At 38.5% G+C, this 12,013-nt stretch overlaps 2 pseudogenes; both read left to right on the top strand.

Moving 5' to 3' along the window:
- Positions 1-682: 682 nt before the first annotated feature.
- On the top strand, positions 683-1,559 carry LOC127227677 (olfactory receptor 4D10-like; annotated as a pseudogene).
- Positions 1,560-8,379: 6,820 nt separating this feature from the next.
- LOC127227688 (olfactory receptor 4D11-like) lies at positions 8,380-9,311 on the top strand (annotated as a pseudogene).
- The last annotated feature ends 2,702 nt before the right edge of the window (positions 9,312-12,013 follow it).

The following is a 12,013-nucleotide window of genomic DNA, read 5'->3' on the forward strand; positions in this document are numbered from 1 at the left end:
GCCAGCCGGCATTTTGCTTTCTCCAGACTCTCCATCTTGACTCCTCTTTACTCCTTCTTATTTCCTCCTTGTTTCCTAGTCCCTCCTATCTTCCTTTCCTATTGGCCAACAGTGCTTTATTCATTAACCAGTATGAGAAACATATTTACAGAATGGCATTTCCCATCAATCCATCTTCCTCGGTTGCTCTCTGTCTTATTGCCTTGAGAAAGAGGTCCCTTGGTGAACAGGAAATTCTACATAGCCATCGAAATTCACCTGTCTCCACTCTCAGTGCTTGAGCTAACAGACTAACTTGAATTCTCATGCCTGCAAAGCAAGTGTTCTCACCCACTATGACATTATCCCAGCCACTAATGCTCTTCATAATTTTTATTTTGTAAAAATGCCACCTAAGTGTCACTATATGCTATATTTTCATTCCCAATAGTGCTCTGTAAACAAAGAATTATTGAATGATTTTGCATGTAATATTCTTTAAAATGTAGACAACTACATTCATTTCAGTATATAAATTGAGTTTATTGATTCAATATAATTGAATATTCATATGTTAAAATATATTATATTATGTATTGAAATACACTTTTATATACTGAAATACATTCAATATAATTATATATTGAAATAATTGACTCAATATGTTGAACATATATATGTATACATATATATATGTACCTATATGACCCAGCATTAAGGAGTGAGTGTGCTGCTGCTTCTTTTCCTTCTCCTGGTGTACGTGACAACTCTGCTGGGGAACCTTCTCATCATGGTCACTGTGACCTGTGAGTCTCGCCTTCACACCCCCATGTATTTCTTGCTCAGGAATTTGTCTATTGCTGACATCTGCTTTTCCTCCATCACTGCACCCAAGGTTCTGGTGGACCTTCTCTCACACAGAAAGACCATCTCTTTCAATGGCTGTCTCACTCAGATGTTTTTCTTCCACCTTATTGGAGGGGTGGATGTGTTTTCTCTCTCAGTGATGGCTCTAGATCGATACGTGGCCATCTCTAAGCCCTTGCACTATGTGACCATCATGAGCAGAGGCCGTTGCATTGGCTTAATAGTGGCCTCCTGGGCAGGAGGCTTTGTCCACTCCATTGTGCAGATTTCTCTCTTGCTGACACTTCCATTTTGTGGACCCAATGTTCTTGACACTTTCTACTGTGATGTCCCCCAGGTCATCAAACTTGCCTGCACAGACATTTTTGTCCTGGAGCTGCTGATGATTTCCAATAATGGGATGCTTACCACACTGTGGTTTTTCTTGCTCCTGGTGTCCTACATGGTCATATTATTATTGCTGAGGTCTCAGTCAGGGGAGGGCAGGAAGAAAGCCATCTCCACCTGCACCTCCCACATTAATGTAATAACCCTGCACTTTGCACTCTGCGTCTTTGTGTTTGCCCTCCCCAGGAATAAAGCCATCTCTGTCATATGCAGTTATCATCCCTCTACTCAACCCCTTGATCTACACTCTGAGGAACCAGAAGATTAAGTCAGCCATGAGGAGACTCAGGAAAACACTAGGACTTTATAATGGAACAGACAAGTAAACATCTCCTGCCCATCACCACCTTTGACAATGTTTGCACATACAATCTACTGATTTCTGGCTAGTTTTTCTGTTTTTACTAAGACACGCTTGACTTTCAAAGATCTCATTGGTATGATATTTCATGCTACAAAAGAAAATGTAAAAACAAACTTGTTAGCTGGAAAATGAATATTTCTTTTGAAACACAACCTTGTAAGGAATAGAGGAAACTGAATCAATAGACACTTAGACTTTCCAGTACTGTGACCAAGGGGAGAATTAAGACACATATTAGAAGCACAATGCACCAGGGGCTCTAGAACTTTACAATATCTTCCGTGAGGTTATCACATGTATGAAGCAACAAATCCAAATTAAGTTTCTCCTACAAATCATTTTCAATTGAGGAATTTTAATGTAAAGCCCACTATGATAGTTAGTTTTGTTTCAAGCTAGACTCACCTTCAAAGACAATCTCAGTGATTCATTGTTCAATGATGCAAATAGAGACAACCTAAGCAACAAAACATATATGACACTGTTGAGTTATTGCTCAAAGCAGAAAACAAATACCTTTGAGTCCATGTACACATAAATATTTAAATATGTAAGTAAATTCAGATGTTTGCGTGCAGAATTTCAAATAATTGCAAAGACCTCAAGGATGTGTGGTCTAACTCCCAATTCCAGGGATGAGAGTTAGGGATAATCTCCTCCATGTAGACAAAAAGGTGGCAATGAAAGTAAAGACCTGAAGAGGCCTGAAAAATATTACCTATATACAGAATTTAAAGTTAAAAGGATCATTGATAGACTATGGCCACAGTGTACATGCCCTTTGATATGACTGGATAAGAATGATGTTATTTATATTCCTTATCCCTAGATTCATCATTTTTGTCTAACAATGAGAAAATAAACCTGACACTAACTCAAATTTAGAGACATTCTACAAAACCCCTGAGCAGCTCTCTCTAATGCTGTTTAGCAAAAGAAGTCTGAGAAACTGTCTGAGCCTCATAGAGCCAAAGAGACGTGACCATTACATGTAATCTGGTACCTTGGATATGATCCTGAGTTAGAAAAGAACTAACAAAACCCAAATAATGTATGGACTTTTTACTTAACAATAATTTTTTCAGTATGTTGCCCATTGGTCCTGACAAAAGAATCATGGTGACATTAATGGTGAAATTTTATGTGAGATACACAAGAATTTTCTTGCAAATCTGCAGTAAATATACCCTAAAATTTATGGGGTTTTTTTCTTCTATTCAAAATACCTGGTATCCTGGAAACCTCAATGAATACTGTTCTTACTTTCACATCAAAATGTTTCTCAAAGCATTCCATATCTATCCCTAAAGCTTTTAACAGTGGGAAGAGGGTGATGTTGGAGACTGGAGTAATACTGAAAATCAATGTCCTGCCAGCTGCTATTGAGGGGTACCTCTTACATTTGTTTACTCAATTTAAGTTGGATAGGAGGATCTGTCATCTTGAAAGAGATACCTTCAATGAGTCATGCAGGTGTAAATACCTGTGTTGTTGTGACTGTGTTAACCCTGAATCTAAACTCTTCTTCCACAAGTATTCCTGCAAAGGTAAGGACTCCATCTTGTGAACTGGGACACTGCTGCATCTACTGGATTTAATTCCAATTGCAACTGGGAAGCAACAGTTGGGTCTGGACTCTGAGTGCAATTCAGGGAGATTTCCAGCCATAGATGGAAATTGAGCAAAGCTACCTGGAGGCTGGCTGGGGCCAAAGGAAGGAGAAGCCATGAGGCAGTTCTGTGCCATTGACCTACAAGGAAAGCAATTATTGGCAGCAGTTAGGGTAAAGGGCCTTAAAATTACAGATTCTGCCAAGCATGATGGTGCACAGAGGAAGAGACAAGCAGGTCTCTGTAAGTTCCAGGTCAGCCTGGTCCACATAGTGAGTTTCAGGGCCTATGCAAGGCCACTGTCTAAAAACATTTATATCCTAAAGGTGACCAAACAATCAAGATAGCTATTGAATGGACTCATATTCGTTGCTGTGTAGCCATCTTGCTATAATGCTTTATTAATTTTTTTTCTTAGTTTAAGTAGTTCCTGTTGTGGAATATTTGCTTACACTGTGAAGATGTGTCTTTGTCAAGGTACCTTCTGAATGGTTTAATAAAACACTGAATGGCCAATAGCTAGGCAAGAAGAGATTAGGCAAGACTTCTGGAGACAGAGGGGACTCTGGGAAGAAGAAAGTCAGAGTCATCAATCAGACATGAAAATAAGAAAAGAGGTGCAAGATGGAACAGAGGTAACACCACATGACAGATCATAGATTTTTAAAATGTGGGTCAATTTAAGCTGTAAGAGCTAGTTGAGACAAGCCTGAGCTAAAGGCCAGGATTTCATAATTAATAATAAGTCTCTGTGGCATTATTTGTGGGCTGGTGGTCCAAAGATAATCCAACAAGAAAGCTTTCCACAAGACCCTATACTACTTCATACTATTTCAACCCCCTCCCAACATAGAGGATGTCCTGTGAACAAAACTGCTGAGATATGAAGTATAGAGGGCCTTCCCCCCAATCTTCTCCCAAACCTCTTTTTCTATTTGAGTTGGAACACAGACAATTCACACTTTTAGATGATATACAAATTGTGTATTCCAAAGCATCCGTCACTTAAGAACATCTTAATTACTCCCACTGAAACCACCTCATGATCAACAGAACTCTTACATAGTTACATCCACTATAATCCCCCTGATAATTCTCACATTAGTTCTGGGACTTAGAAATCAGCAAATATGATGGGACACAGTATAGCAATGGAAGAGCCAACAAAATGTCATTCTTGGAGTCTGCCCTTTGTCACATCAATGAAAGGGAAGGCTACTGAAATCAGTGGCCTTCAGAAGGTTCCTAAGAGAGTCTCCTGAAGCAAACAATCTCCAGGTTTCATGTGAACATTGCTTAAGATGCTGGAGTTCTTGAAAAAAGTTCAAAGATCTTAGGTAAGTAATGGAATTCTATAGTCCCATGAGTCTGTGGTATTCTGTGTGTACAAATATCCTGTGAGAAGGTAAGAGTGGGATGTGTTAAAATCTGAATGTAAACACCCAAATAATGTGTGTACAAAAGATCCTACATTTCAGAGAACATTCGGTAGCAAATTACATAGGTTAGAAATATTTACAGAGAGGACACTGTGAAATGAGATGCATGGAGAGGAGATTGGTTCAGAATGCAAGGAAAAGTATTATTTGTTGCAAGAAACTTCTTGAGATGTACTAGAATTTTCCCCCCTCAGGCATATTTTGTCTGTGTAGGTGAATCTCCTCTGACTGAAATCTATAGAGATAATTCTAAATTTTAACTTAAATATAGAAATAATATATCTCAAACCTTCAAACAACTTGAAAGACTAATACAAGGAGCCGGAGAGATGGCTCAGCAGAGATGCACAGCTTCCTGTGCAAGCCGGATGACTTAAGTTCAATCCCCAGAACCCACTTAAAAGTGGAAAGAGAGTACCAGCTACACAAACTTGTCCCCTTGTATCTATATGTTGCAGTGCTCGCTCGCTCTCTCGCTCTCTCAAACACACACACACACACACACACACACACACCATGCACATGCACACCAACAATAATAATAAGTAAATAAAGAAAGAAAATAAATTTTAAAACACCAATAAAAATAGCACCTATAGCCCTTAAAATATGCAAAAAAAAAAGTTATAGCACTGATTTCTTTCCCTCTACCATCCAATACCTTTGTGTTCAAACCAATTCTTCCAAGAAAAAAACTCCAGGCCACAAGCAGCTTTCAGTACCCAAATTATCCCCTCGCCCACCTTCTCCCCATTCCCGTGGACTCCAATATAGTCATCACCTCCTCCATGCAGTTGTTCTGCACACATTATTGGAAAATCCTCCTTTTATCAAACATAGTGTCTCATCTGTTTTAAGGTGGCTCTTTCATTCACAAATAACTGTTAGGTTTTAATTATTTTCTCCCACTGTATATAGACTCTATTCTTGAATAACCTAGAACTCTATCAAGACTCTATCAATATATGCCAAATAATTGAGTGGGTTAAAAGTCATAGGATGGAGTATAAGTTGGAGGAGGTTAAAGAAAAACTGGTTTCTGAACATAAAACTCCTTAATCTGAATTATGGCCTGCCTTCTTGCTTCCCACAGACCATGGCATGCTGTGTAGATGAGGGTAAAAATGGAAGGTTCTGATGGCTAAGATGATCTTCATAATGTTTCTGTTAACTATACAGAGTTGGTATTTTTCTAGTGACCATCTCTCTTAAGCCAAGCATTTACAGCTCAGTTACCACTTAACTGAGCTAAGTAAACTCAGCATAGCTTGTACTAGATAACCAAGCTATATGTGAAGACCTTTACATGTTATTCTAACCTTCATCCACAGTTTCCCTGCACCATAATCTGCATTCCACACAAATGGAGACTCAGTGAGGCCACATACTTATCTGTCTCTCATAAACAAAACCATATCTTAAATCTCAGTGGCTCCTGCTCCAGAAGCCCTGCTGAGCAACTTCTGATCTGCTTAGATGACACCAGATAAGAACTTAAACTAAGCATGTGTTCTTTTTACATGTGATGCCCACCACATTCCGTAATATCCACTGCCTCTGAAAGAAGTGTGAGTCCTAACTTCATTAATAGGGTGTGTTCTGATATAGTTGTTTTAGGATATATGTGCCCTGAGAAATACACAGTTCCTCTAAGATACTGGCATGTTTGAAGAAATCTGTACAAATGTGAGTGGTAAGCACAGTTTTTCTTTAACACACATATAATCACATCTCCTGTCAATTAGGTATGCTTTAAACACTGGTGTCTTACATTAATTCATTCATTTAATACTTATGAAAATGATAGAAAGAGGGTACCATTGTTGGCAAATGACAAATGTAGAAACTGAGCCCAGATGAATGCAGTAATTTGGTTGTTAGGACACTTTGGGTAGTTTGCTTTCAGTCTTCCTAATTAAATTGGCTTTAGAGAATAGTGCATAAAGAAGAAAAACCTTGAAGGGAACATGAGTTATATGGAAACAAAAATCTTCATTGTAACTGAAAAACATACTCCAAAGTGGAAGAAAAAGAATGAACTTTGCCTCTCCTTATTTCTTTCTTCCCTTCTTTCTTCCTTTCTATAGTAAGAGAAAAGTGAAGATAAACACAGAAGAAATTAAGGACCATTCCAAGATTTCCTCAAATAAAAAAAAAGAACTAAAACAGCAACACAATTATATGGTGAGCATATATTTTATATTTCAAGAAACTTCCCATTTTCAAAAGTAGTTTTACTATTTCACATCCCCACCACGATTTCAGCCCACTCTTGATATGTCGGTCTTTTTTACATTAGTTACTCTAATGCATGTGTGTTGCTTATATTTATACCATGATTTTATTCACACTGTAGTTTTAATTCACTTTTTTTAAGGGGCCTCACTATGTAATTATAGATGGCCTGGAGCATTCTCTATCGCAAGTTCACTGAGATGCGCCTGCCTCTGCCACAGCTTCCCAAGTGCTGGGATTAAAGGTGTGCACCACCACATTCACCTCACTTGTTCTACTTTTTAATTGGGATGGTTGATTTCCTATTCATGGATGTTAAGAATTATAGCTATTCCATCCCTAGCTACTTCCCTAAGAGAACTGTACGTATAACAGTCAAAAAAAAAAAAAAAAAAAAAAAAAAACTAGACCAGAAATATTCATCAAGGAAATCTTTAAATACTCTGTGCTGTCTCCACATGATAAAAATGAAGAAAAAAAAGGTGGTGTGCACAAACCATGGGTGAGTTTCATGAGCAAAAGAAGCCAGGAAAGAAATGGATACAAATTGTGGATTTAATTTACAGAAAATTCTAGACAATGCAAACTGGTGTATAACAACAGAGCACAGTGCTTGGACTACAAGAGATAGTGACTGGGTACAGGAAAGGCCACAGAGTCTCTTTTGGCATACTAGATATGCTCACTGTCTTAACTGTTGTGATCATGACAAGGCACAAATCAAGGCTTAAGATGTACACTTGACTATATACAGGCCACTGTGCAACAATGACAAATCAAGAAAAGAATGAATCTTAAGGAAGAAGCTAAAATAATGAATAAAAGAACTCAGAATAGCATTGTTTTCCCATAGCTGAGAAGCTACTCTGCCACCTAAGCTTACTGAAAGGAGTAAATAATGAATTGCTCCTAAGGAAGAAAGCAATAGAGGAGAATGATGATCTTAAATTTTTCTAATTTGTCATGGAATGAAATTCATAATTAATTCTTGTAGAATTCAACTCAAAGGGCATTGTCTGGTAAGTAGAAGTCCTTGGGGCTATTCATTTAATTGAAGTATCCAATCTAGAAATTTTCTTTATGAATACAAAATGTCCTTGTTGTACAAAACAGTCACTGTCTTATTACACACAAAATAAAATTAACTCTATATCTCTCAAACTACAAATAATCCACATCTGAATATTCATCATCCACCTCTGCTTGAATACTTACAGCTTATATAAATAAAACATTATACATCCTAAAAATATTTGTGATTTACAAATGTAAATAATTTAATGCATGCTTGTGTAATAAAGTGTCATTCATTTAGGACATATTATAGTGAAAATTACAATAACCCTGATGAAGCAATCCATGTGATAATGGCACCTTGTGAGCTTTCGATTCTGATATTGGCCTCTAAGAATCTGAATTTAGTAAATAAATGGTAACACTTGCTAAAATAATATTCTTAATTTTTCCAAGATGTACAAGAAAGAAAAATCATGACTCAATGGAGTTGAGAAATGACACCAGAGTAAAAGAGTTTATATTTCTGGGTCTTACTCAGTCCCCACACCTGAGCCTGGTCTTATTCCTTGTTTTGTGTTTTGTATACATGACAACTTTGCTGGGGAATCTCCTTATCATGATTACTGTGACCTTTGAGTCTCGGCTCCACACACCCATGTACTTCCTGCTCCGAAACCTTGCCATCCTGGACATCTGCTTCTCCTCCATCACAGCGCCTAAGGTCTTGGTGGACCTTCTATCAAACAAAAAGACAATTTCCTACACTAAGTGCATGACGCAGATGTTTTTCTTCCACCTGCTTGGTGGGGCAGACATTTTTCTCTCTCTGTGATGGCATTTGATCGTTACGTGGCCATCTCCAAGCCCCTGCACTATGTGACCATCATGAGTAATAGACGGTGCACCGCCCTCATCATGGCCTCCTGGGTGGGGGGCTTTGTTCACTCCATTGTGCAGATCTCCCTCTTGCTACCACTTCCTTTCTGTGGACCCAATGTTCTTGATACCTTCTACTGTGATGTCCCACAGGTTCTCAAACTTGCTTGCACTGACACTTTTGTCCTTGAGCTCCTGATGATCTCAAACAATGGTCTGGTCACTACCCTGTGGTTTATCTTCCTGCTGGTGTCCTACATGGTCATCCTGATGATGTTGAGACATCAGGCAGAGGAGGGCAAGAAGAAAGCCATCTCCACCTGCACCTCACATATCATTGTGGTTACCCTACATTTCGTGCCCTGCATCTACGTCTATGCTAGACCCTTCGCTGCCCTCCCCACAGATAAAGCCATCTCTGTCACCTTCACAGTCATCTCCCCTCTGCTCAACCCCTTGATCTACACTCTGAGGAACCAAGAGATGAAGTCAGCCATGAGGAGACTACAGAGAAAACTCATACCCCTTGAAAAATAAAAATCCCACTCTTGCCACCAAGAATTCTTTTCATTGTATTCTCTGTATTTTTATGTACTCAACACTTTCTATGTAACCATTTGATTGTCTGATTATATTAATAGCACTTAATCAGCCAAATTTCTATATGGTACAAAGTAAATCATCTTACAGGATTGGGCTGACTAATTTATTTGTTATATAGTTTGTTGGCTTTGAGACAAGGTCCCTGTAGCCCTAGCTGACCTAGACCTCATAGAGATGCACATGTTTCTGCCTCCCAAGTGCTGTGATTAAAAGCATGAAATACCAGGCTTGGACCTATTTTCTTTTTCTTTTTTGTAAATAATTACTTGTTTTATTATTATGTGTTATTGTTATTATGTATTGTTATGGTTGTCAAGATGTAAATGTGTGGACCATGTATATGCAAGGTGCCTACAGAGGTGAGAAGAAGGCACTGGATCCCCTAGAAGTAGAGTTACAGATGTTTTTGAGCTGCTATGTGAGTAAAAGAAACTAAACCAGGGTTCCCTCCAAGAGCAAGCAAGTGCTCTTAAGTACTGGGCCATCTCTCCAGCCCCTAGTTAATATGTTTTCAATCAAAGTTACAATATGTCAAAAAAAGTTACAATATGTCAACCAAAACAACTATGTCATTAAGCTCAACTCCTTTTACAAAAGGCAAAAAATTAGTACTATTGGCTTTGCCTATAACCCCGGTGCTTGAAAGGTGGAGGCAGAGGATAAGGAACTCAAGGCCAGTTTGAAGCCAGCCTGGGCTATGAGAACCTATCTCAAAACACTAAGCAATAAAAAGAAGGAGGAGAAGACAATCCAGAAATGAAAAGCTATTTTTTCAAAGTCTTTGGTCAAGTTAGGCACAGAAACACCTTTTAATAGCTAACCCATTGCTTTTCTCTCTCATGATTATAAGTTTTACATTGTAGAGTCTGCTAAGCAAAATTATATTCCTGTTCTAAAGGCTATCATGCTTAGGGCCTGAGGTCCACGTTCATCAGTGTGGTTGGCTTATCAAGGTTAGTAATTGTTTCTGCTTAGTTAAACTCGTAGTGGACTTGGGCTTGTGAGAATGTTCCCAGATCATAATTATTACCCTTTTAGATTCATGTCATGAATGAAGCTTGACAAGAGTTCTCATCATGACCTAAAGTTGTTCATGATAATACAGAATAAGATTTGCCAGTTTGACATTCTTGTAATAAGTTTAAAAAGGAGCAGACCATTGAGGACCATACAGGGACCAGTCCATTCCCAACATCCAAGTGACTTTTCAGTTGTGGACTTACTAGGTCAATCTCAGGTTTATTGCACTCTTCACATTTCTTGCTACTTGTGGGATGGAAAGGAATGGGAATAGGAGAAATCAGGAGGTCAGGAAGGAGAGATAAAGAAAAGATAAAACTCATACCTGTCTGTTTTTTAATCTGTTAGCATCCATGGAAAGGCCATATAGACTGGTGTTACTGTCTGGGAACAGTGAAGCCAGACAGCTGGAAGTACTACCTTCAAAGTTACACAGACATAGACACTGGTCATTTATCTGTCACCTGCCTGTTCTGAGATCTTGATCAAGTTATGTCTTCTCTCCAAAGGTCATTCATTGCTAATTTACATGAAAGGAATTATAATAACCATCTCATAGAGTCTTAAGGTCCAAATAAGATTATATTCATGAAATATAAAGGCTGCCACATAGTTAATCCTTAGTAATAGGCAAATGCCTACTTATCTACCTAACAAGCTTTCTGCATGTAGACACCACACACACACACACACACACACACACACACACACACACACACTGACCTGTCACTCTCCCATGTTCTTTAACCTTACTGACAAAACAGAATAGAAAGAATTAGAAAATATACTGAATTCTAAAATCTATATCATTGCAGGGCATTGGTGGCTCACGCCTTTAATCCCAGCACTTGGGAAGCAGAGGCAGGTGGATCTCTGTGAGTTCATGGACATCCTAGTCTACAAACCAAGTTCTAAGACAGGCTCCAAAGCAATACAGAGAAACCATGTCTCAAAAAAAAAAATCTATATCATCTTTAAATTCCCAGCTCTCTATCTTTAAAACATAACAATAGGACTACTTGTCATTTATGAATCCCAAAGAGACACCCTAATGGTGTTGTAGAGATGGTTCAGTGATTAAGAGCCTTTGTTGCTCTTGCAAAAGACCCAAATTCAGATCCCAGCATCCACATGGTGGCTCACAGCCATTTGCACCAAGGGATCTGATGCCTTCTTCTAACATCCATGGGCACCAAACATGCATATTGTACATATGCATATATGTGGGCAAATGAAAAATTAATTAAATATATATTTATATTTTTATGTATGCATGAAAAGTAAAATAAATATACCTTTAAAAAGAGATACCCTAAAGCTGATGGCTGACACATCACAGGAAAATGCTATATCTTTTAAAAGTTATGAATATAGATAAACCCTCAGGACTGGGGGAGGCTCAATAAGTAAACCACTTACCTTGAAAATGAGGGGATTTGTCACAGCAGATCTGGGGAGACAGAGAGAGGAAGGTCTCTGGGGATCACTAACCAGCCAGTCTGGCCTAATTGGTGATCTCCAGACCAATAAGAAACATGCCTTAAAGGAGGTGATGGAGTTCCTGCAGATGACACCTGAGAGCACATAAAAAAGAACCAAACCCCAGAAAAGTCCTC

This window comes from Phodopus roborovskii, unplaced genomic scaffold (assembly GCF_943737965.1).
Source record: "Phodopus roborovskii unplaced genomic scaffold, PHOROB, whole genome shotgun sequence".
NCBI lineage: Eukaryota > Metazoa > Chordata > Mammalia > Rodentia > Cricetidae > Phodopus > Phodopus roborovskii.